Here is a 26,379-nt window from a genome sequence, read left to right as displayed (position 1 = left end):
CTATTCTCATGTGATACACAGAGAAAAACGTTTAAAGTTAAATGCAGTAATGTGGAATGTTGCTCCTCAGCCTTTATTAAAATGTCACAGTTACTGCTATCATATAATAGCCTCAATGAGAATAAAACTGTCAATACACAAAGTGTTGAACAGTATAAGTGTTAAAGGCAGAATACTGGAACTTGACGATGGTTGTTATTTACATCTCCAGAACTACTTTGAGGCAAGAACGTGATGCCACACGTGTTACTGTTAATGAACAAGCAATCAACCGTACAAGGATAAGAATGGTCCACGAACACGTGTGTGTGTGTGTGTCTTATAGCAAAGCCATATCAGGCTATCTGCTGAGTCTACTGAGGGGAATCGAACTCCTGATTTTTAGGTGTAAATCCGGAGACTTACCGCTGTACCAGCGGGGGGATTCCCTTAAACATGTGTTATATCTATTCTATTCTGGTCATTTTTAATGATTGTGAGCTAAAAGGCATTGATTCAGTGTCGTAATTAGTTGTATAATGCACTAAAACAATGAGTTTGGGTGACAGCGTATGATATAATATACTCTGGCATGCTGGTAGAAAACCATCCAAAAACGCTTTTTAATATCCTAGTCGGACATCAAATAAACTTTTCTGTTTATTATACATAATACACTATCAGCTTTCCTCTCAAGAAAAGTTTAAACTTCAATTATTTTAATATTTAATTAAATTGTATTATTATCGATGATGAACGTATGTAATATTAGGTTAATCGATATGATGACAAATCTTAATAAAATTGCTACCAATAACATTTTTAAGCTTTCAATTTGTTTTCCAAACAACTGCCTTGATTGGGGTTTCAGTTTGAAGTGCAGGTGTTCTAAACCAGCCAAATCGATGTTCTTTATCAATACTAAGTGAAAACTCCCCTAACTAACAACTGATTTGACTGAGGTCTCAGTTTGAAGTGTAAGTGTTGTAAACCAGCCAAACCGATGTCCTTTATCAAGACTTAGTGAAAAATCCCCCACCTAACAACTGGCTTGATTATGGTGTCCTCTTCAATTGTAAGTATTGTAAACCAGCCAGATCGATATCCTTTATTACTACTGGGTGAAAAATCATCTACCTAACAACTAGCTTGATTGTGGTGTCCTCTTCAATTGTAAGTATTGTAAACCAGCCAGATCGATATCCTTCATTACTACTGGGTGAAAAATCATCTACCTAACAACTAGCTTGATTGTGGTTTCAGCTTGAAGTGTATGTGTTGTAAATCCCTTACCTATTTAAAACTTCAGCACTGCTTTGTTTTAGGACATTTTTAGGTGTGTGTTGTCAACCTGTCTGTGAAGTTCCATATCTCTATATCCTCAGTATAGCATGATTTGTTTTAGATCATTAATGTATTTTGTATAGTTCGGTTTAACAGAGCATATTTTCTTCATTCTTGGAACCTGACTGCACGTAATGTTCTGTGATTTATCTTAGAGTTTTGCACAAGTCTGTGTGTAAACTTTGTCATTGATGAATACAGTGATATTAAAAAGTTAATTCGGGTAGGTGAGTGATAAAGGATGAACTTATTTTGTGTAGGACAGATTCTTCAAGTGATTCAAGACCGGCTGTCCAAATGAAAAATATGTCATCTATGTAACATTTCCACGTGTGAGGTTTGATAGGGCTTAGTTATAAAAGCTGGCTTTCAATGTGACCCATAAAAAATGTTGGCATAATTGGAAAGTATTTTGGTACTCATTGCAGTACCATTAGCCAAAAGATAATGTTCGTTGTGGAACTCAAAGTTATTCAGATTTAGGACAAGGCTGACAAGATCGGTTATCATTTGAGATTCTGGCTAGAATGGTATAATGCGGACTTTAGAATTTCTATCCCTTCATCATGTGAAACATTAGTGTAGAGGGAATAAACTTCCATCGTATAAAAAAGTCTGTTGGATAGTAACTATTCGTCAGTTTTAATATCTTCTATGATACTAAGAAAGTAGATAGTATTCTTCAGATAAGAAGGGTCGCTGTTGGAAATACATTTTACGCGTTGGTCAACAAAAGCGGACAACTTTTCAACAGCCATGATTACGTTAGAAGGTATGTATCGACCAGGATTGTTTGGTTTGTGTATTTTTGATAAGAGATAGAATGTACCAGGAAATGTTTCTTTGCGTATCAAATATTGAAATGTTTCTTTGTCAGTTTTATTGTTTTGGAGGAATATTATAAGTTTAGCAGTTACCGTCTTAATAAAATGAAGTGCAGGATTGTGCGAGAGTTTCTTGTAAAAATTAACGTCGGTTATCTTCCGTGATACGGTCATCTTTGTTAAGAATAACAATAGTCTCACATTTGTCTACTACGGCCCGGCATGGCCAGGTGAGTTAAGACGTGCGACTCGTAATCTGAGGGTGGCGGGTTCGCATCTCCGTCGCGCCAAACATGCTCGCCCTTTTAGCCGTGGGGGCATTATAATGTTACGGTCAATCCCACTATTCGTCGGTAAAAGAGTAGCCCAAGAGTTGGCGGTGGGTGGTGGTGACTAATTGCCTTCCTTTTAGTCTTACACTGCTAAATTAGGGACGGCTAGCGCAGATAGCCCTCAAGTAGCTTTGCGCGAAATTAAAAAAAAAAAAAACTTTGCTGGCTTTATTATGGTATTGTTTTTCGATTTAAGATTATTTAAAGCACTTCTCTGTTTTTGGTTAATATTATTATAACATTGTTTGGAAGATTTTAAGGTTTGTATTATGTCATTTTATACAATTTTACTATAACACTCTAAATGTGGATTGATTAGTGATACAGCTTACTCAATATACAAGCAAAATTAGAACTTATTGATAATTTATAGTCTATGTATTAAATTATTTAAATCACAAAAAAATTAAGCGAAATAAATAAGTTAGCATTTCATAGTTGCTATTTTCTAAATTAAAAGTGACGTAAAATATCCAGGAATTCATGATTTTCTGATTATTAGAAATGTAATAAAAATTTGACGTTAACAAATAGACGTCAAACTTATGGAACGTCAACTTCCTCTTTTCGTTGTACCTTGAAGTGCAGAAAAACCCTCGATAAAGGTTGGTGACAGATGTATGATTGCATAAAATACAGATCCTTAATAAAGGTTGGTGACAGATGTATGATTGCATAAAATACAGATCCTTAATAAAGGTTGGTGACAGATGTATGATTGCATAAAATACAGATCCTTAATAAAGGTTGGTGACAGATGTATGATTGCATGAAATACAGACTCATGATAAAGGTTTGTAACAGATGCATGATTGCATGAAATACAGACTCGTGATAAAGGTTTGTAACTAATGTATGATTGCATGAAATACAGACTCGTGATAAAGGTTTGTAACTAATGTATGATTGCATGAAATACAGACTCGTGATAAAGGTTTGTAACAGATGCATGATTGCATGAAATACAGACTCGTGATAATGGTTTGTAACAGATGTATGATTGCGTAAAATACAGTTGACTCTAAAATTGCAGATTATATGGAGTAGAAATAAGGGATCATTTTGCAAGAACTATTTTACACGCTTTTGCAGTAACTTTTAAGTTAACTACTCATAATAAAGTCCTTGTACGTTAAAAATATCTGATAAACTGTAAGACCGTAATGCCTTGAACGTAATGCTACTGTTATCAATCTGGAATTATTATAGACTCATTATTTGTAGACTGAGTAAAAACGTTTGATTTGACACTTTCAAATAAAATTTAAATATATGAATTTGAAGAATTGCTGTTTTTTGAAATATATGCATTTATAAAATTTTGAAATAACAATAATAATACCATTACTTTGTGCAAAGTAGTTTTTAAAGTTATTTTCACATAAGACTTAACTTTCCATTCTCTATATAAATTCACATGTTCATATACCTACCAGAAGCTTGAACTTTTTATTTTTCTGTATTTACACCTTTAAGGGCGTAAATTCTCATTTCGTCTGCAAAAATGGGTGCTTTTGTTGGAATCTTACTCCAATCAAGTACGTTTTTCTTAGAGTAAAAGGTGAGAGAAAGTTGAGTGCATAATACTCTCAAAGGAAGAGTCGTTTGTGTGCGTATTGTGTGTAAAGTGCACGAAGTCTTAGTGCATTGTTCATAAGGTGTGAGAGTACGTGCATAAGGTTTGTAACATGAACAAACTTTGTGTATGATGTGCTGTAAGGGTGATTGTGTTGTTTGTAAGGGAAGATATATCTCAGTGTATTTTTGTAAAAAAAAAAAAAAAGTTTGTTTGTAATTCAGCGGAAAGAGTTACAAAGAGTTACACAAAGTTACAAAGTTACCTGTTTCTAGCGGTTTGAGTCCGCAAACATGTTATATTAGAATATTATTTTAAAGCTGCATGGAATAAGCTTTAATATAATTTTTGTAAAACGAAAGAATACTGTGTGCCTTGTTTGTAAAATAATGAAAGTCAAAATAAATTTTGAATTGAAAGCCGTTTTAATGTGCATTCTTTAAAAGTAAGAGTGATATTTATAAAAGTGAAATACGTTTGAGAGAATTATTTGCATAGACAAGAGAAACCCGAGTATATAGCTTCTAAAAATGAGATAAATTTGAGGACGTTATTTATAAAGGTGAGAGAATGCTGACAGTATTGTTTGTAAAGCTGATAAAAACATGAGAATATAGACATGTTGTAAACCGGAAAGGGTATGTGTGTGTGTGTGTTTTCTTATTGCAAAGCCACATTGGGTTATTTGCTGAGTCCACCGAGGGGAATAGAACCCCTGATTTTAGCGTTGTAAATACGAAGACTGGCCGCTCTACCAGCGGGAGACAGACTGGAGAGGTCTGTTAGTTTCGTTGTTTTAAATATAAGAGAAATACGGTTTTATTGTTTGAAAATATGAGAGAAATTCGTACATATTTAGCAATCTAGAACAAACATTAGGCACAATTAGAAGATTTTTCTAAGGAATATTTTTTTTATTCGTTTGAGCTTAATTAGTTCTGTGAACAGGAACACAACAATGTCTTGCTCTGTTAGATTAGGATATAACTTTCTTAAACACTAGTGTTACGGCCCTAGGAACTTTTTAAAGGGTAAGATTTATAATGGGAATTTGCGGATTTTAATAAGTAGAAAGAGTGATATGCTTCATTGTAAAAGTATATTTCGTTCCCTGTCGTCAGTCTCTATCATTAATTTAAAACCAGTTCATACTGCAAATTTACTTGTCGGTTTCTATTAGAGTGATGAATTAGTCTTACGTCAGCTTCAATATTTATTGGTTATACATCAAAGGCGTATCATACCTCACGTGGTATGCACGTAATTACAAGAAATTATTTCATGTTTCTTCAATGAAAGGGCTAAGTGGTGATGGTTGCGGAAATAGAGGCATGCTGACAAACCTTGGGTGACAGTATCGTGATAGAAAATCGAAGTTCGTCAAAGACCATGATTTACAACATGAAAAGAGTTATTGATTATACTGCCTAACAGCGACAACAAATACAAGCTAGACATATATCAGATGCTTTTCTATTATTAAAATATGTCAGGCGCTCCCTTCTCGCTTGTCCATTCTCTCGTTTTTATATCCCAAGCTTCACTCGTACAATATATACAAACAATGTGAAAGACACTTAGCCTCAACCATTGTTCACACTGTGTTCGAATTTATGGCAAAACATGAACCCGCCCTACCAGAAAATTTTGTTTTGATAATGACAATGGATGAAATGCGTGTTGTGCTAAAGCTACAGAAGAAGAGAAGTAATTAGCTCCATGCTACAAGAGTGTGCAACGGTTGGAGCTGTTAGGGCTATGCAACACTTCTTTAACTTAATAAACTTACGATACTGTTGGAAAATAGTGAATTGTCACGTAACAATGAGCAGAGCTTGTCATCTCTCGTCCTCTTAACGTCAGGACTACTTTTTTGTAGTTTTAATAGCAAAGCCTCGGTTCCTGTTAAAGAGAGATAGAGGACTGGAGGTACGATGGAAAGTAGGGATAATATCTGTGCTTTTGAACGCTATACATAATTTTAAATAAAGTCTATTATAGCTGGGAAGCAATTAAAAGTGTAATTACACGGTCCTTAGGTTCCTATTGTAGAAAGTCGTTAGTTTCTCTCATTAGCTGTTGGCTTCTTCAAAGCGAATGTATACAGAACGTTTCTGTTAGCTGTGACGTTACTTGTGCATAGCTAAGATTTAAGGACTTGGTTTGGTTTGTTTGTTTTTGAATTTAGCGCAAAGCTACATGAGGGCTAACTGCGCTCGCCATCCCTAATTTAGCAGTGTAAGACTAGAGGAAAGGCAGCTAGCCATCACCATCCACTGCTAACTCTTGGACTACTCTTTTACCCACGAATAGTGGGATTGACCGCCACATAATAACGGGTGAAAGGGCGAGCATGTTTGGTGCAAAGGGGATTTGAACCTGCAACCATCAGATTACGAATCAAGCGTCTTAACCACGTGGCCATGTTAAGCACTTTGATAAAGAGCGAATTTTAAATATATATCAACTAAAGGGTTAGGCTGAAGGTAAATTACAAGTAATTCGACGACGAACAATGTTCACGTTGACTGTCTTTAAAACAAAAATCTATATTTGGAGAGAAACTAGCAGGTAGAACAGAAACATTTGTCGGTAGAGTGACATACTACATACATATATTTAAAATAGAAATATATATATATATATACGCTTTAGATCTTTTTCTACAGGTGTTGATTTATGAGATACTTAGAACTTCTAATAAAACCTAAGATAACCAAATTGATCATAGCTAAATAATTTAAATTTATTAATAAATCAACGAAAACAATCACTTATAACAATTAACTGAAATACATAATGTTATAAATAAATTTCCAAGAAAACTAAATCTTTTACTTATGATATTGTGTCGAGACGATCAGCTAGGTGTTCTCGCTGTTGTCATGTTTTCGGCAATAAACCTAATAATATCTCCCGATGATTGGCCAGCTTAAGAGATTTAGGTGAGTCTTTTTCTTAAAAAACATTTTTAAAAACTATTTGTACACCAAAGTGTTTGTGGTTTATGAGTTACAAGCATTCTATAGATGTTGCATTTAATGATACCAATTATTACTGGGGCCTTTTTATTTATCCGAAAGTCAGTGTGAAGGTTAAAATAGATATAAGTTAATATACGTCTTTTTACTTGACACTTCTGTACTGGAGTGGAGTAAATGCTTTTCCGACAATATTGTGCACATTGATTGGTTGTGCTATAACTTAATGAACTTACGTCACAAACATTTGCACTTTGTTTTCGAATAAATCAAGCACTTGCACGGACTCATTTATAGAAATCTAATTATTAAGTAGTTAACAATACAATGACGTACATTATATCCATAATATAATCTGAACATTTATATGTACGTTCATGATAAATAGTGTTTATTTATTGTTCTTTTCATCAACAGTGTTGGTTATTAGTTATTAGATAATACATCGAATGTTATTTATTTTATTTATTATTTTTCTTGTATATGTTTTTATAAAGACTGAATTTAAAATTTGTATTTAGGGCTATCCTAATTCTCCTAAGCGGCTGAACTTGCTGATATTGGTCCGGCATGGCCAGATGGGTTAAGGCGTTCCACTAGTAATCTCAGGGACGCGGGTTCGAATCCCGCTCGCACCAAACATTTTTGCCGTTTCAGCCGTGGGGGCGTTATAAAATGACGATCAATCCCACTATTCGTTGGTAAAAGAGTAGTCCAAGAGTTTGGCGATGGGTGATGATGACTAGGTGCCTTCCCTTTAGTCTTACACTACTAAATTAGGGACGGCTAGCGCAGATAGCCCTTGAGTAGCTTTGCGCGAAATTTAAAAACAAACAAAAACATTTTGATATATTCGTGGGATAACGACAAAAAATATGTTATTGAAAACTCGGGTATCAACTGATGAACCAATTTATTCTAATTTTTATAAGTAGAAATTTAAGAAAAGTATATTAAATTATCTGATGGCCAAGTTGATCTTTATTCTCACTTTAAGTACTTAATCTACTTTGATCTGATATGCATTTTGATTTTGAATAAATCAATCAGTTGCACAGATTTATTTAAAGAAATCAAGAAAACTCTATAGTATGATTATCAGTGCTTCACTGATTAACAGTAGAAAGGTTTGTTTTAGAATTAAGCACAAAGCTACACAATGCTCTGCCCACTACGTGTATCGAAACCCAGTTCTTAGTGTGTAAGTCCGCAGACATACCGCTGTGCCACTGGGGACCAGTAGAAAGGACACGAATTTCAATTATTTCCAGTATTTTTAAAGCAATATGCAAAAGGATTTTATCGTGAATAATGTGTTTTTAATGGAAATATGTATGGGATGAGATGACAAGTTTTGTAGAGTAATAAAATGTTCTAACAATAATGAAAGTAACAAGAAATAACAATATTTACTTGGATGTTATAGTTTAATGGAATGAGAGTCACAAACAATGCACGAGAATGAAGATACAGAGAGGTAGAGGAGACACGGACCTAGATAGAGGAGATCTGATTGAATAAAATGGACCATAGATTCGGTCTTTTAACTCTCAGTACGCTTAAACATGACTACTTTCTCCATCACTAGCTGACATTCTCTTTATGGTTGTCAAATATTATTATATCCTTCCTAATTGAACTTGGCACCCTTTTAACTGGTGACAACACACAGCTGAAACAAGAACAAGGGGAAGGTCATTCAACCTTGCATTTGATAATTAAGTCACCAGTAATAGTCTCTAGCTAACCTAAAAAAGCGGACAAGCCACTGCCTAGATAGAATACAATACAGTGACAAGACTATTGTTAGAAGCTAGTTCGTATGTTACATGACTTTTCTGAACTACAACATACGTAACAGTGAAATAGTTTTAAAATGTCTGCGTAACGAGAGCAAAGGCTTTTATTATACACGCGAAATCGCATTCAGTTTCTATCTATCTGCCATGTTAGCTTGTATTTACGCTGATACAATTCTTGTTTGCGTGGAAACAACACCTATAATTTTTCCTTTCAGTTTAACTGTTCGTGTCTATTTGTGTTCTGCTATCTTATCATTAAGTACAATGTATTCATTCTGGCTGCGTAGCAAAGATTTCTTTTTGAATTTCGCGCAAAAACTACACGAGGGCTATCTGAGATAGCCGTCCCTAATTTAACAGTGTAACACGAGAGAAAAGGCGCTAGCCATTATCACTTACCGCCAACTCTTGGGCTACTCTTTTACCAACGAATAGTGGGATTGACCGTCATATTATTACGCCCTCAAAAATAGTGGGATTGACCGTTATATTATATCACGCCCCCCACGACTGAAAGGGCGAACATATCTGGTGCGACGGGGATTCGAACCCGCAACTCTCGGATTACAAGTCGAACGCCTTAACCACCTGGCCATGCCGAGCCGTAAGAAATATTACTTTTCTTTTGTTTCAATTTGTATAAAATGAAAAATAAATAGTATATCTGAGCGCCCTCTACCAGTGTCACAGCGATGACGTAGAATTAATAACGTTAGAAACTGGGTTGCGATATAGCACAGATAGCTTTGCTCTTAACAACAAACAAATATATCTAAGGAGGTACAGTGAAGAGGGTTGCTTTGAATTTTTCATGGATATGGTGACAGCACCCTGTTTGTACATACCTCTGCTTAGCATTATATATGATAACTAGCTTCAGTATAGTAAGTTGAATCAAAATCGTTATTGAAACTTTCTTGTCACAGAAAAATGTTGGTTGAATTTCAAACATGACTATAATGATACTGAATGATGAATGACATAAGCGCAACATTAAGTAGAGCATTGCAAGTATCAAGTAAAGAATTATTGGAATTGAAAATATTTTATTTATAATAAGACAAAACCACTGTTACGAAACACTCTCAGTCTTAGATCGTTCTTACGTGAATCACGCGTTTCAAACGCGGGTGATTAGCTCTTCAGATACGTGCTTGTAAATTAACATTTGATAGGTTTGGTTTGGCGTGTTTTGAATTTCGCGCAAAGCTATTCCAGGACTATCTGCACTAGCCGGCCCTAATTTAGCAGTGTATGACTAAAATGAAGGCAGCTAGTTATCACCACCAACCGCCAACTCTTGGGCTACTCTTTTTCCAACGAATAGTGGGATTGACTGTCACATTATAATACCCCCACGGCTGAAAAGGCGAGCATGTTTGGTGTGACTGGGATTCGAACCCGCAACCCTCAGATTGCGAGTCGATTGCCTTATCCACCTGGCCATGCCGGGCCAACATTTGATAGAGATGGCTTTATATTTTTAAAGTTCATGACATTTCACTTCAGTATGGAGTATGATTATCACGAATAGTCAGGAAAACCACGCACTAGTGTCGTCCGTGTAAGGTCAAACAGATGGGTTAGACGTGGCCGAGTTTAAACAGGCGTGGACTAAATACAAAGATTTATAGTTTGCGAAGTACACATTATGCTGTTTGATTTGACAAGCTAGAAGCTCAAAATTTGGGCGATGACATATAGCCTTAGTAGTTAAATACAAAATACATGTATCAAAAATTTCAAATTCCTTCTGTTTTCTCAGAAGACCTAATTTGAAGTGAGTATGAAGGGGCAGACCTTGTTTAGCTTTGGGTAAAATTCTGAAACAATTGAACAATGTTCCTTGGTATATCCTCAAATAAGTCTTCTAGTACCTGCAATCATCTAGGTGACATATAAGACGTCTCACATGCTGTGAGTGCACAGGATACTTTAGTAGGTCAATTCTTTTTTCAAGGACTGTGTTAACCGGTTCAGCACAATGGGAAAGAACGTAATATCTATTAAGATGACAGCACAGAGGATCATAAGATGTGGTCGTTATAATTCGTGGTATTAATGGTGACATTTTGCAGGATCTAGAGACTGGTAGGTCCATCCGTGTTTATATCTACGTATATCATATATATATATATATATATATATATAACTTCATATAGTAGTCTATATGCGTTATGAAAATTGGATTGAATTTGTTTCTCAATACCGTCAAGTGAGAACATATTTATTATATCATAAGAGGGTATGGTGACAATCACTAGTAAAAATAATAAGGTATTATGGTATCATTAGACCACTGGAAGTGTTGTTCAAGCTTGAGTGTCTTGTTGTGGGAGAAGTGCTTCTGATTTGACTTCTGGAAGAGAGGTCGGCCTTTTACCATCTTTACATTGGCTGATACAACATCTAGTTGTGACTGCGATAATCTGAGTTTGTTTCTGAGCAAAGAAACATGCATCCCAAATTTGTGGCGAACCAAAATCCACAGATGGAAGAATCATCTGGTTATACTGAGGATAATGTAATCTGCTCTATCCAGACATACGAGTAGCTATACCACTGGTTTGGAAGCAGCTTCAAGTTCTGTTTATGACACATTAATTCATTGTGTCAACAGCCCGATGTAATTGGTTGGTTTCCTTTCGTCTGATGGCTCTTCACTTAAGATGAACATCTATGCGTCTTCTTCAAGGTCTATGGACAACTAATATCATCTTAAACATTATAATTTGGTCAAAAGTGATAACTGAAGCAAGTGGACGTGAGATCATTATGTATATTTATATTAAAGGTTGAAAGACCAATCAAATTAGATTGATCATTCAATTCATAAATTGTTTAATAAAGTTTTCATTTTTTGTAGTTGAGATATGATGAAGTTATATTATATCTTATCAGTCTCCGACTGGTGAAGCGGTAAGTCTGGACTCAGCAGATAGCCTTATGTGGCTTTACTATAAGAAAAAACACAGACATTCACATCTTATCAGTTGTTTTGTTTATGTTTATAGGATTCGCTTTAAAATACTCCAATATCTTATAAATGTTAGTCTAGAAAGGAGTTCACACGCATTTAAATCTGGATTCTGGTAAATCTTTATGGAGTTTTACACATAGTTAACCATGAGGATTGTGGTAACAATTGGTATTTATAGATTCTAAAACATAAGAATTCCGCTAACTATGGAAACTTTCACATTGTTGTAGCATGAGGATTCTGGTAACCATGGACGTTTTCACACTGTGAAACATAACGATTTTGGTAACAGGATTCCGGTAACTATGTATATTTACACGCACTTAAGCATTAGACTCTTGCAACTTTTGTGAATGATCCACGCACATTGAAACAAGAGGAATCCCATAACCATAGAATAGAAGTTCACTTAAGCAAATCCTTAGTTATTCATTAAGACAGTGCATAAAAGTTATCTCCATTTCATTCTTTTTATTTTAATCTAAACTCTGTATAGATTGGTTAAGGCGTTCGACTCGTAATCTGAGGGTCGCGGGTTCGAATCGCCGTCGCACCAAACATGCTCGCCCTTTCAGCCGTGAGGGCGTTATAATGTTAAGGTCAATCCCACTATTCGTTGGTAAAAGAGTAACCCAAGAGTTGGCGATGGGTGGTGATGTCTAGCTACCTTCCTTCTAGTCTTACACTCATAAATTAGGGACAGCTAGTGCAGATAGCCCTTGAGTGGCTTTGCGCGAAATTCAAAACACAAACAAACAAACTGTATATGTCTTTAAGTTTTAGCATAATCTATGTGCATAATAGCTAAATATCTGTCTGTCTGCTACGTTCTGTAACTTCTGAATGGTTAAACGTAGACGAAAAGATATATAAAATGCTTCTTTTCAAAAATACATAAGAGGAAAATTATTCATTTTTGGCAATTCCTAAAATTTCGTTTCGATATCAATTTTGAAACGTCAGTATTTGTATATGCTTAACGGTCAATCTGAGAGAAAATTTATTAAAGACAATTTTTTTTTCTGAGAGAATTTAATAAATGAAACGGGACTTCCTCTATTGGCTGATTGAAAAAAAAAATCAAAGATGGGAATATGAAGCGAAAAAACGCATGAACAGTGCGCGTGTGTTTTCTTATAGAAAAGCCACATCGGGCTATCTGCTGAATCCACCGTGAATGAAGAGAAAAATGTACTTAACTACATACTTTTTTTGTTTTATTTATATATATATTTATATGTATATTCGTGTCGATATTATATACCTGCATAAATTTATGGCACCATATGGAATAAATGATTTCAATTAATTGAATATTTCTTCCTTAATACCTATTATAAAAAATGAAGACTCTCAAAAAGCGCTCACTTCGTTACGGTGTTTTCTTGCGCTCAGTATAATGACAAGGAACAGTGGCATTTAGTGAAGAAAAAAAAAACATTTCCGTGGCTACTTTGCGAACCTGACACTCTGTTTTGCTGGATGCACCTATTGCATCGAAATCGAGTAATTTTTGCTAACAATGCATTACTGTCAGTTTTGTGTGTGTGTGTTTTTTTTAAATACTAAAACGATTTGCAATTTTCCCATTGAAATAATAGATGGGGCGACAAAAAACAGTTGTAAACGACCACTTACACAGTCATATTGCAAATACCTTCTAGTCGAAGGGTTTGTGTTAACTGTACACTTTATATGTATTTATTACTCTTTTAGGAAAATTACCGTTGAAATGTTTCAATGGGCATCTGCTAGTAATTATATAATATTCGTTTTAAATGCAACAGGAAAAAATAAATGAAGAGCATTTCGTTTATTCTGTTGATGAAAAGCTTCATGTTAACACAAAAAAAAAACGTTTCTTATAGAAATAATTTGAAACATACGAATTCCACATGTATGGTGTGAATAGGTTTTTGATGAAAATTCATACCACTTGAATATTCACACCCAAGCTTTCATGGTGTGAATAGGTTTTTGATGAAAATTCATACCACTTGAATATTCACACCCAAGCTCTCAAGGCTATTGTTTCAAGAAAAAAAACGTCTTTATTGACTATATTCCATTTATCAGCTATATCTTCCAAGCAATATATGTTCATTCAGTACGTATTTTAAATATTATTGTAATCATTATTCATTTATGGAGGCTGAACAGATGTGATGAAATGACCATAAGTAGTTTTAACACAAAACTCTTCTTATGAGAGTATATAAGTGTATAATATACTCAGCCAGTGGACCAAACTAAGTTATGTACTGATATATATAATAAATATGAACTTTTCAGTAACTTGTTGCAGTGAGTTTGTTTATTTCATGACTCTCTAAAAGCAGTTTAGTGAAGTTTTGTATTTCCATCCAAATCTAAATTTTTAGTTGAATATATTTTTGTAATTTATTTTACATATGTGTGGTGTATATTTGCATGTTCTAGTGTAAGTAAAACACTTAATATGATGCAAGTATTCAAATATAAATATCACGTTAAGATCTTAAAACCACATCAGTAGATTTAAAAATTGGATATTTCTATGAATTTGATGTTTAAAAACCACATAAGTAAAGATATGTTCTTTGTTATTCACATTGGTCTATTTAAATATTGAATTTTCAGCTAACGTACTTCTGTACAATCGTTATATTCAGTTGAAATATGTTGTATGTTCTCTACATAACACAAAAGTATTAGACCCATAAATCGTGTTATTGGTTATATATGGTGGTTCAGCAGATAAAGGGTACACTCCAGTAAAAAGATTTTTTACCTTATACATGTATGCGACGATTATTTTGTTTTATTTTGATATAAATATATTTGATTTTATTAACCCTTTTTTTTCTTATTTATTTTCTTATTTAGTGTTTAACGTTTTTTACGGATAATTTATTTCAACAAACAAACAAAAATCACAAAATGTTAATTTGAAAATATCCAGCTAACTTTTTACCTTTCTTAATAAACATACGTGTGTGTTCCTATGCATGGACTAGCAGGAAAAAAAATGTTTTTAAACCCTGAAAGTTACTATTAATGTATAAGGCGGTATGGGCGGAGTGACTGTTTGTTGAAACTGATGCTGTTTGGCAGGCACAGTATTCGCTTGGATGGAGACGGAATACGTAACACTCAAAGTGAATTGTGCATGAGGCCAACACATGTCAATTGGTGAAAGCAGGAGCCGAAGTTTTCTTGATGATATGTGAGGAAATCCAATAACCGCTTTGGAGCCAATTGATTTTTACTCCTAAAAGCTTGGAATCTAAAGTAAACACATGATGTGTGCTTGACAGTGTATCGATAGTAATCACTAACAAGAAGAAAACTCAAAAGGAAAAGTTTGAAGGTTTGACATTTGTTGCTCAACTTTTATCAAGTCGGATGGATGATGGTCTAGCCATGTCCTTGGGGGGAAATGTAGGCGCTTGGATACCCAACTCTCTGAAGGAGGGCTTTTATCACATTCAATCCAAAAATATTCAAAAGTACATTTATAATGTCTTTGTACTGATAGTTCCCGATTTCTTTTATTTGTATAAATTTTAAAATCTAGATTCTTAAGCTTTGAAGAGAAGTGTGAGAAATACGAATTTCGTGATTTTTGTAAAACCAAATGTAAACAAAAATGCACCTAATTATTTTAAAACAAGTCAGTACTAATCTTTTGAATCTATAATCCTAAAGTTTAGCTTATATTTTATTGTAAAATAAATTTAATCGTATTTAATATCCCACTCTTCCAAGTTTTGCCGGTAGGTGATGGTGACTAGCTGCCTTACGTCTAGCCTTACACTACTGAATTAGGTACGGCTAGCGCAGATAGCCCTCGTGTAGCTTTGTACGAAATTCAAAACAAACCAATCCAAGTGTTTTAAAATCATATAATCGATTTGTTGTTGGTTATCAGAAACAAAAAAATTAGATAATCTAACAACAAGTCGAACAGAGAACTAAATTTTATTATATTATGTATTTATGCGTTTACAAATAAAAGTATTAGTAGAAATAGAGTTGTTGTTATTATTATGTTGAAATAAAACAATAACAACAATAGTAGGTATTGAGCTATTATGCTCTAGACTTTGTTGTAATCATTTCTACAAGTCCTCCCTCATGAATAATAGGTTTGGCATATGGTGTTCATAATCCACCCGTCAATTTTGGGGCTATTCTCAAACACAAGCGAAGCCCCCCTGGAGACTATTTTTGATGTCATGCTTAAACGTTGCACTTTCGAATACGGTTGACATAAGCCACGTAAATGTCACCGTGAGCCTTTTCGTCCACGTTCACAGTTTACTGTTCCCATTTGAATGGGCGTCACTGAAAGCATGTCTCCTCAGTAGCTTTATCCGGATTTACATTTTCAGCTTTTTGGAAGTGAAAAATACAACAAAGTGATTCTTATACCATAGACACTAGCTCTCTAACTAGGAGGGAAGGCAAATAATAGGTGTTTACATTATTCTTTATCGTGCAAAGAACGTGTACGTCATACACGCGCCCGCAGGCATATAAGGAAGAGAAACATTATCTCAAAGTTACACTTTTGGATGAGAGCATTTAGGTTTCCTGTAAAAAACATGTCTTTTTTTAAAAATGTTTTGTAACTTCATGATTCAGAAGATAAGTATATCACTGTTAGAAATTTGATGAAATCATTTTTTTTTTGGGGGGGTATAATTTTCCCTTAATTTACTATTATGTACACTGTGATGCATACAATGTAAAACAGTGTGTGTACTTACAAATTTAAATTATTAAAAATTTATTCATAGAAAATTAGTTCCTCTAAAGCGTGAAGAAATAAATGTTTGGTAACAAACTATTGAATAGTCGTCAGGTTTATTACATACCATTCAAATTTGGTGAATAAATGGATCTTATAATACATAAGGAATCAAGTTTTTTCAAGTTTACGTTTCTTGTAACACAGAAGTTTGAATGGACGTTTTCGATAGTATTAGAAGTGTTTAATAATTGCTCGTGTTTTGATTTATTTGAGTGATGCAAAATTTGAAATAAAAAAGAACTGTGTGTGTTCTTATAGTAAAGCCATATTGGGATCTCTGTTGAATCCATTGACGGGCATCGAACCACTGACTTTAGCGTTGTAAATCAGTAGACTTACCGTTGTACCAGCGATAGTACTGAAACATAAAAGCGTGTTTTTTATTTCTGCGTATAAGTTATTTAATATATGGTGTAACATGTTCGTGTATTAAGACCATGTATGATAATATTTCAACCTATGGTAAAAATTATCAAAATTATGTGAGACGTCTGACATTTAGAATGTTGAACCTACAAGGTAGTCAATACATTTTTGATTGATGAATAACAAAATTTATTTTCGCCATTTTAATTCAGGTAAAACCAACTAAAGATTCTCTGGCTTCATAATGTAGAGACAACAACGTTAGTTTAAATTTGTTACAATCATGAATCGATAGCTTTCAAAACATACCAGTATGCTTGTACATAATAAACACGGACTTGATACTGAAGCCAAAGGCGCTTGTTAGTTTGTTCGCAAATGCCCCAACTCAGAAAACCCACCCACTTTAAGATATTTTGTGTGAGTGAAACTACTCTTTGTGCACAAACTGACAAGTTACCATTTCAGAATTGATTGAGATAAAAATATGAAACAGGAAGCAAAACTAATCAAACTAGTTCTTTTGATAATGTGCAATACAGTTCTGAATCTGTTTACAAATTACCTTTAATAATGTGCAATACAGTTCTGAATCTGTTTACAAATTACCTTTAATAATGTGCAATACAGTTCTGAATCTGTTTACAAATTACCTTTAATAATGTGCAATACAGTTCTGAATCTGTTTACAAATTACCTTTAATAATGTGCAGTACAGTTCTGAATCTGTTTACAAATTACCTTTAATAATGTAAATAGTCATAGTATAGGACAACAGAAGTTGATCAACAATTAAATACGATCATCTTTGTCATACAGGGTGTTCGGAAAGTCACTGTGCACTTGTATATTTATTAACAGACATGTTTCAATATAGAATACAGGAGGTAAATATGAATGACAATTATAAACAATGTTGAAAGTGACCCCCGTTGGCATCAATACAGGCTTGGATTCTTCTTATTTTGTGTTCTAAACACCGCTATCAGTTGCTAGCTTGAAATATACTGAATAAAATATGATTACAAAACTGCACAGTGACTTTCCGAACACCATGTATAAAGCAGTCAGTGTTTCTACAGAATACTAGTGATATGTTCATTTCTGTTTAAAGTAGGAGTTTCTTGCCGGAGAAAACAAAAAAATCACATAAGTTGTCTTAGACACGTGTTGTTTTACATGGTGCCGTACAGTTATCAAAATGCTAACCTGAAGATGACCTGAGAAAGTCGAAACGTTGTCCTCTACTTTACTTTAATGAACGTTTTAATACTTATACCAGTCGTCTTGATATACAAAATGACGAAGAAATACAAGCTTTATGATAAGGGAATGTTTAATAGTTGGTTATTATTTTAGACAAATAAACTGCTTGGTGTATAGAATACCAAAAGTTTTATTTTAATTTCATAGGATAGAGATTTTCAATAATATAAAACAGCTCTTTTTAGCATCTTTTGTTTATTATTTAAACATAGAATATATATAATACATAGTTGTCTTACAGTATACATTGTATACTACTTAGCTGTTTAGCTCTAAGATTTGTTACTTATTTTAGTACACAATAAACACCAAACACATGCCTTATAATGTGTCTTGTTGCTTATTTCAGAATAAATAATATAACACACAGCTATTTTAGCATATTTTGTTCCTTATTTAAATATAGAATACAAATATAGAATATATATATTACATAGCTGTCTTACAGTACTGTTTGTCACTTCCATATCAAAGTTTACTACATAGCCATAGTAATGTTTTATTATTTATTTCAACACATACGACATACCTGTCTTGCAGGAATTTTTTTTGCTTATTTCACTACTTAACATATACTACAAATCTGTTTTAGAATAACTTGTGTAACTTATTTAATTAAGTACCACAAGATGTGCTACATATCTCCAGTAAACTTTCTTATTGTACTATACTGCACTCACCACATGTCTGTCTTTCAGATAATTTTATAACTTGTGTTAATGTATAATATATAGTACATAGTGTCTTACAATAGCTCTTGTTACTTATTTCACTATACTAGACATCTGTTTTAAAGTAACTTGGGTTACGTATTTCAGTAATATATATATATATATACTACAAAGGTGTGTTACAGTAACTTTTGCTGCCAATCTTGGTATACAGATATGCTAAGTTGTTCTCTCACTGTAACTTTTGTTTATTATTTCGTTATTCCACGTATACTACATATCAGTTTCACAGAAACTTTTCCTACTTATTTCACTATACAATGTATACTAGATAACTGTTTTACAGTAGTTTCCCTTATTATTTCTCCGTGCAATGTATATCACACATTTTGCATATAATCCAGACACGCATATATGCCATGTTTACTGTTTTATAGACATCCTAGACTAAGGATGCAGTTGACATATAAAGCACAGCATGATATAAAAACCATCCTTACAGTGACATTTTTGTAGACGTGCAAAACATAACATGATGTTGAGACTGAGGGGTCACTAGACGTGAAATATTGAAAAGTTCAGAGAGCAACTCCAACTAGAGAAATCTGTAGAGATGAAAATCATAGCTTGGTGTTGAGACTGAGGGGTCACTAGACGTGAAATATTGTAAAGTTCAGAGATCAACTCCAACTAGAGAAATCTGTAGACATGAAAATCATAGCTTGGTGTAGAGACTGAGGGGTCACTAGACGTGAAATATTGAAAAGTTCAGAGAGCAACTCCAACTAGAGAAATCTGTAGACATGAAAATCATAGCTTGGTGTAGAGGCTAAACCTAGACTGAGGGGTCACTAGACGTGAAATATTGAAAAGTTCAGAGAGCAACTCCAACTAGAGAAATCTGTAGACATGAAAATCATAGCTTGGTGTAGAGGCTAAACCTAGACTGAGGGGTCACTAGACGTGTGAAACACGGCATGGTATAAAACCAGCCCGAGAGTAAAAGGCCAGTAAATGTGCTGAACAGAGGATGGTGTAAAGACCAACCTTAGAGCAACATGTCAGTCGATGTCTAGAGCATAACGTAGTAGAGAGCTAAACCTTAGACTGCATAGTCAGTAGACATTTAAAGCAGAGCATGGTATAGAGTCAAAACATAGACTAACTAATCTATAGAACGTGTAAGGCATAGCAATATTTAGAGACCAATTCTAAACAGAGGATCAACAGTTGTGTAAAACATGGAATAAAAGATCAGTTTAAAACCCGGAATGACAGAGAGACCAACCCTGACTGAATCATTAGCAAACGTGTAAAACATAACATAGCATAGTTTGTTTGTTTTGGAATTTCGCACAAAGCTACTCGAGGGCTATCTGTGCTAGCCGTCCCTAATTTAGCAGTGTAAGACTAGAGGGAAGGCAGCTAGTCATCACCACCCACCGCCAACTCTTGGGCTACTCTTTTACCAACGAAAAGTGGGATTGACCGTCACAAAATAACGCCCCCACGGCTGCGAGGGCGAGCATGTTTGGCGCGATTCGGGCGCGAACTCGCGACCCTCAGATTACGAAGCGCACGCCTTAACGCGCTAGGCCATGCCAGGCCTTACATAGCATAGAGACCAGTCCCAGACTCAGAGAATGTCAAATGTGTTGCTTGTTTGTTATTTAGTTCAAAACTACATTATGGGCTATTTATGTTTTGCCCACCTCTAGCTTCGTTATAAGAGTTCAGACTTCCCACTGATCCACTGGGAGACATTAATCATGTAGAGCAGACAAAACCAACTCTAAACTTGCCAAGAAACAACGAACATCTCATGTTTTAGCTGTGTAGCTGTAACAATAAAATATACAAATGACCTACGTTGTGTCATTCGGTTTCGCTCAGTAATGACAACTGGGATTATTTAATGTGCGCCAGCGATAGCAGTAGTATTGTGTTTGTTACCATTGAACAAATTTGGAGGATATGGGTTTATTGTGACATGAAATGCCCCCCGCTAGTACAGCGGTATGTCTACGGATTTACAACGCTAAAATCAGGGGTTCGATTCCCTCGGTGGGCTCAGCAGATAGCCTATGTGGCTTTGCTATAAGAAAAACAAAACACACACACACAGTGACATAAAACACATGTATGGGATGTGATTTTATCGTAACATTAAACAAACACAGAGGGCGTGACTATATTTTATTGTTGTTACCAAACAGTGTTTTGACGAATTTGACTCCTGGCTGTTTGTTGACAAAACGTTCATACTTCTTGTGTGTATGCACAGCGAGAACCATAAGCTAGAAAACTGTCATCAAATGAACATTTTAAAAGTTTCTTTTTTATCATTATGCTTATATAATTACGTAAATATGGGGTAACTTTAAGGTAGTAGGCTGTTCTCTATAAGGACAATTCTTAGGCATATTAGTTTGAAATATCTATATGAATTATCTTAAATTAAGGGTTTCAAATACTGAGCACATAATATTATTTTTATATGCTTGTTTAAATATAAATGTCTGAGGGTCGCGGGTTCGCATCCCGGTCGCGTCAAACATGCTCGCCCTTTCAGCCGTGGGTGCGTTATAATGTGACGGTCAATCCCACTATTCGCTGGTAAAAGAGTAGCCCAAGAGTTGGCGGTGGGTGGTGATGACTAGCTGCCTTCCCTCTAGTCTTACACTGCTAAATTAGGAACGGCTAGCACAGATAGCCCTCGAGTAGCTTTGTGCGAAATTCAAAAAAAAAACAAAAAAACAAAATATAAATGTTTGTTTACATGCTTCTTAAAGTACGTGCGATTGACAAAACTTTATTTTCTGTAGTGTCATTAGCGTACCTGATACATTACTGGATGTTTCATATGATGTCCAATAAAGCAGTTGACATACAAACCTAAAGAGAAGTAATAATACACTATTAGAACTAAGTTTATATGTATTTTCACAGAATTTCAAGTGAGATTCAAAGGCACATTGATTTTGTTGTATAAACTCTGGATTTAAGATCTGCCGAACCAGGTTCAAATGCGTTTGATATCACAATTTATCTCCCGCACTTTAACTTGTGGGTGAGTAGCAGTGTGCCAGTCAATCCTTTAGTATAGATGACGGATGGGTGGTAGAATGCTAATGACTAGCCGCCTTCCCTCTGTGCAGTAGTTAATAAATTAAGGACAGTTACAGCCTTAATAGGTTTGCCACAAATGCAAACACACAGATTGAAACAACAACCATATTATTTAATTCAGTCATAATTTTCTTTAACATTTACAGAAGTTACTAATTATAAGAATCCCTGATTCAATCATTCTGCATCTGCCATATTCAGCAGAAGCCTTTCACCTAATCGTAGGTCGGCTAGGATATAACAGTTGGATCATATTTCCATCATACAAGAAAACTCTTTCTGCGAGTTAAAAATCTATTTATATCTATCAGTCTATTGGCACAGTGATATGTCTGCAGATTTATAACTCTAGAAATCAGGTTTCGATAGCCTTGGTTGACAGAGCACAGATAGTCCAGTGTGTAACTTTGTACTTGACTTAAAAAACAACAGAACAAGGAAACAAATATGTCTATCTCTCTGTTCATTTATGATCGGAATGTAAGAATATTTTGCGTCAGAAAGAGCTGTGACCTATTCCAAATAATGTTAAAATGAGGTACTGATACAATTCGGAGTCATTACACTTCCTATGAAACGCCAATAAAGTCAAAATGTATTTCACATATGTACCATTCCACGGATACTCATATCTACTGTTGTTGTCACGTGACTTGTTAGTTTAGATATTCAAAATCATTTTGATACAAGGTACCCCATCCTCTTTAGTACACTGGGCGAAGATCGTGGATCGAAACTCGGTACTATAACGTTTCGTTACTTCACACAGTTTATCTTTTGACTTGCTTGAAAATGCTTTGAAACTGATGACGAACTTCCTGGGTCACAGTTTTGTCCCCCTAGTTATTTCTTCCACTGAATAAATGCATTTTGATAATCGTTAAAGAAGTCAAAAATAGTGTTTTGTATCTACTTTCGAGTCCTTCGTAACTCTTATTGGTCAAACACTGTTCGTTTGTAGGTTCGACTTCAGTGAACTTATAGAAAGCTTTTATTTATTTCGTAGTCGACTTTTCTAAAGTATACACTGCTCATCTTTCTTCATTGAATGATATGCATTTCTCCCCCTGATTCCTTTGAGCGTGATATTAACATCTCAAAGTATGAGCAGTTCACTTCCAGCTGTGCTAATGAGTATTGGTTTGATGACTGGCCACAAGGATATCTCCAAGGCCCATAAGGAAGTTTTGATAATAATCCCAACAAACTACATTTCGTTCAAAGAGTCTATCCCCCAAAGTATTGTTATTTCATTTTAATAACTCAATCACTGTGTGTCACATGTAATTTCTAATCACATATTTTAAATAGTTTTCCTCTGCTCACTTTACTTTCCATTTTAAATTTCTTCGTTTGTTTGTTTAGAATTCAGCACACAGCTACACAATGGGCTATCTGTGCTCTGACCACCAAAGGTATCGAATTCTAGTTTTTAGCGGTGTGAGTCTGCAGACATTCCGTTATGCCACTGATGGGCACTTTTCTTCGAAAAGTCTTTTCGTTTTTGAAGATAACGCCCAAACAAACAGTAGCGTTTGGAAATATAGTGCCACTCAAAAGCTAACAACGCCCAAACAAACAGCAGTGTTTGGAAATATAGTGCCACTCAAAAGCTAACAACGCCCAAACAAACAGCAGTGTTTGGAAATATAGTGCCACTCAAAAGCTAACAACGCCCAAACAAACAGTAGTGTTTGGAAATATAGTGCCACTCAAAAGCTAACAACGCCCAAACAAACAGCAGTGTTTGGAAATATAGTGCCACTCAAAAGCTAACAACGCCCAAACAAACAGTAGTGTTTGGAAATATAGTGCCACTCAAAGCTAACAACGCCCAAACAAACAGCAGTGTTTGGAAATATAGTGCCACTCAAAAGCTAACAACGCCCAAACAAACAGTAGTGTTTGGAAATATAGTGCCACTCAAAAGCTAACAACGCCCAAACAAACAGCAGTGTTTGGAAATATAGTGCCACTCAAAAGCTAACAACGCCCAAACAAACAGTAGTGTTTGGAAATATAGTACCACTCAAAAGCTAACAACGCCCAAACAAACAGCAGTGTTTGGAAATATAGTACCACTCAAAAGCTAACAACGCCCAAACAAACAGTAGTGTTTGGAAATATAGTGCCACTCAAAAGCTAACAAATGTTCTTTTTTTAAGGGTTTCATTAACTGAACACAATTCTTTCAATAATCAAGAACGTTTTATCTTCAATAGTTTAACTGGTTTCAATAATGATAATTTTTTTACTGCAAATTTTCTTGTTGAATCTTTAGCAAACTATTTTCAATTTGGGTTGAAATTTCCTGAGAAATTCGCATTTTATTTGCTGAATTATTTCCTTCTATCGACTTAATTAATTTTATCTTTACTAATAATGATTATTTAATATTGAGTATGTTTTGTGAGCTTTCTATCAGCAACATTGTTAGATTGCACCTTCATATCCCGTTAAATATCTTGTCTGAAATTTTTATATCTGTATTATATTCAGTGTGATTTAGATGAATTCTTAATGGACAAATATACGAATAGGAAGGCATTTGATATTTTCAGCTAGCTGCCCCAAGGTTTCCTCCTTCGTCAGTCTATTTTTGGGCTTCTTTTAATCACAATCATACATTTTAATGTAGTAGCCAATAATTATTGAAATTTCTATATTTTAAATTATTTTGTTTGGTAAGGATGAATATTTCTGGTAAAGAGTAAAGTTTAAAGTCCATTGTTTGTTAGCCATCCATTCTTTAAACCATTGGGTCTGGTAAGTGAACATTATGACCCGGCATGGCCAGGTGGGTTAAGTCACTCGACTCATTATCTGAGGATCAAGGGTTCGAATGTCCATTGCACGAAACATGCTCGCCCTTTCAGCCGTGGAGGCGTTATAATGTGACGGTCAATCCCACTATTCGTTGGTAAACAGTAGCCCAAGAGTTGGCGGTAGGTAGTGATGACTAGCTGTCTTCCCTCTAGTCTTACACTGCTAAACTGGGGATGGCTAATGCAGATAGCGTGTAGCTTCACACCACCCACTGCCAACTCTTGGGCTACTCTTTTAACAACGAATAGTGGGATTAACCGTCACATTATAACGCCTTCACGGCTGAAAGGGTAAGCATGTTTGATGTGAGAGGGATTCGAGCTCGCGACCCTCAGATTACGAGTTGAGTACCTTAACCACCTGGCCATGCCGGGCCACGAAATTTAGGTGCGATTTACGCTTATGTTGGCGATTAAATTTAACTAAATCGGGAACGGGCAGCCATATGAAGAAATATTATAAAAGAAAGAAGTGAAATTCGTATAAATCGAGCGTGATTGAGTTGGCTTTTGTGACTGTGACAACTTTTATAATTTTTCATAATAACATGATTAAACTTGTTTGTTTGTTACTTGAGGGCTATCTGTGCTAGTCGTCCCTAATTTAGCAGTATAAGACTAGAGGGAAGGCAGCTAGTCACCACCACTCACCGCCAACTCTTGGGCTACTCTTTTACCAACGAAAAGTGGGATTGACCTTAACATTATAACGCCCCCACGGCTGGGAGGGCGAGCATGTTTGGCGCGACTCGGGCGCGAACCCGCGACCCTCAGATTACGAAGCGCATGCCTTAACGCGCTAGGCCATGCCAGGCCCACATGATTAAACAAAAATAATAATTTCTAACAATGAGCTTAAATATATAATTTATTTACTTAGATCGAACAATAGGCTAACTAATAAGATGCAATAGTCCTTCAGTTATCTGCTATTCCTGTTATCCACGACTTTTTGCTTTCTCCGAACCAGCGCCTAAAATATAGGCACGAATAAATATTTATTTACTTTCACAGCAAAAAAGTGTATGCTAACGATTATGAGATATCAACAACCACTTGATAGTATTGCCTGAACTAACTGCCTTTGGTCCTGCGTGAGCCTAAACATGTACGATGATTGGTTGAATTGAGAGAAGGAAGAAAACCAAAATTCCGCAGCATTTCATTCCTTGAAAAAAAAGATTAAGTGATGAATTCGCCTTTAAAATTATAGAAACAAAGTTCGAATTAAGACCAAAAAAATACGAAAATAATTCTGGACTTACAAGAGTTCAGAACTCTTCTAGATTTGAGACTGTTCAGTACAACTCTACGCACGAATAAAATGGAAGAAAGTGCTGGGTGTCACGATGAAAATTTTAGTCGCCACGACCTGGTGCCCGGGATATGTCGAGACCTGACATAAAGGAACACTTTCTTAAAGTCTTTTAGAGAATATCCACGCGCACGCGGTGAACCGAGGAGTCCCAGGAAATGACATTTTAATATATAGAATTATATATCCAGCTT

The 26,379-nt window shown here is 35.1% G+C and overlaps 1 protein-coding gene across 2 annotated transcripts in view; it reads left to right on the top strand.

Moving 5' to 3' along the window:
• Positions 1-26,379, top strand: part of LOC143252093 (homeobox protein Meis1-like) — a 215,083-nt gene that overhangs the window by 55,112 nt on the left and 133,592 nt on the right. The window lies entirely within an intron of this gene.

The sequence above is a fragment of the Tachypleus tridentatus genome, chromosome 6 (genome assembly GCF_004210375.1).
Source record: "Tachypleus tridentatus isolate NWPU-2018 chromosome 6, ASM421037v1, whole genome shotgun sequence".
Classification (NCBI taxonomy): Eukaryota; Metazoa; Arthropoda; class Merostomata; order Xiphosura; family Limulidae; genus Tachypleus; species Tachypleus tridentatus.
Note: the sequence above shows the minus strand (reverse complement) of the source record. Positions and strands in the feature narration are given on the sequence as shown.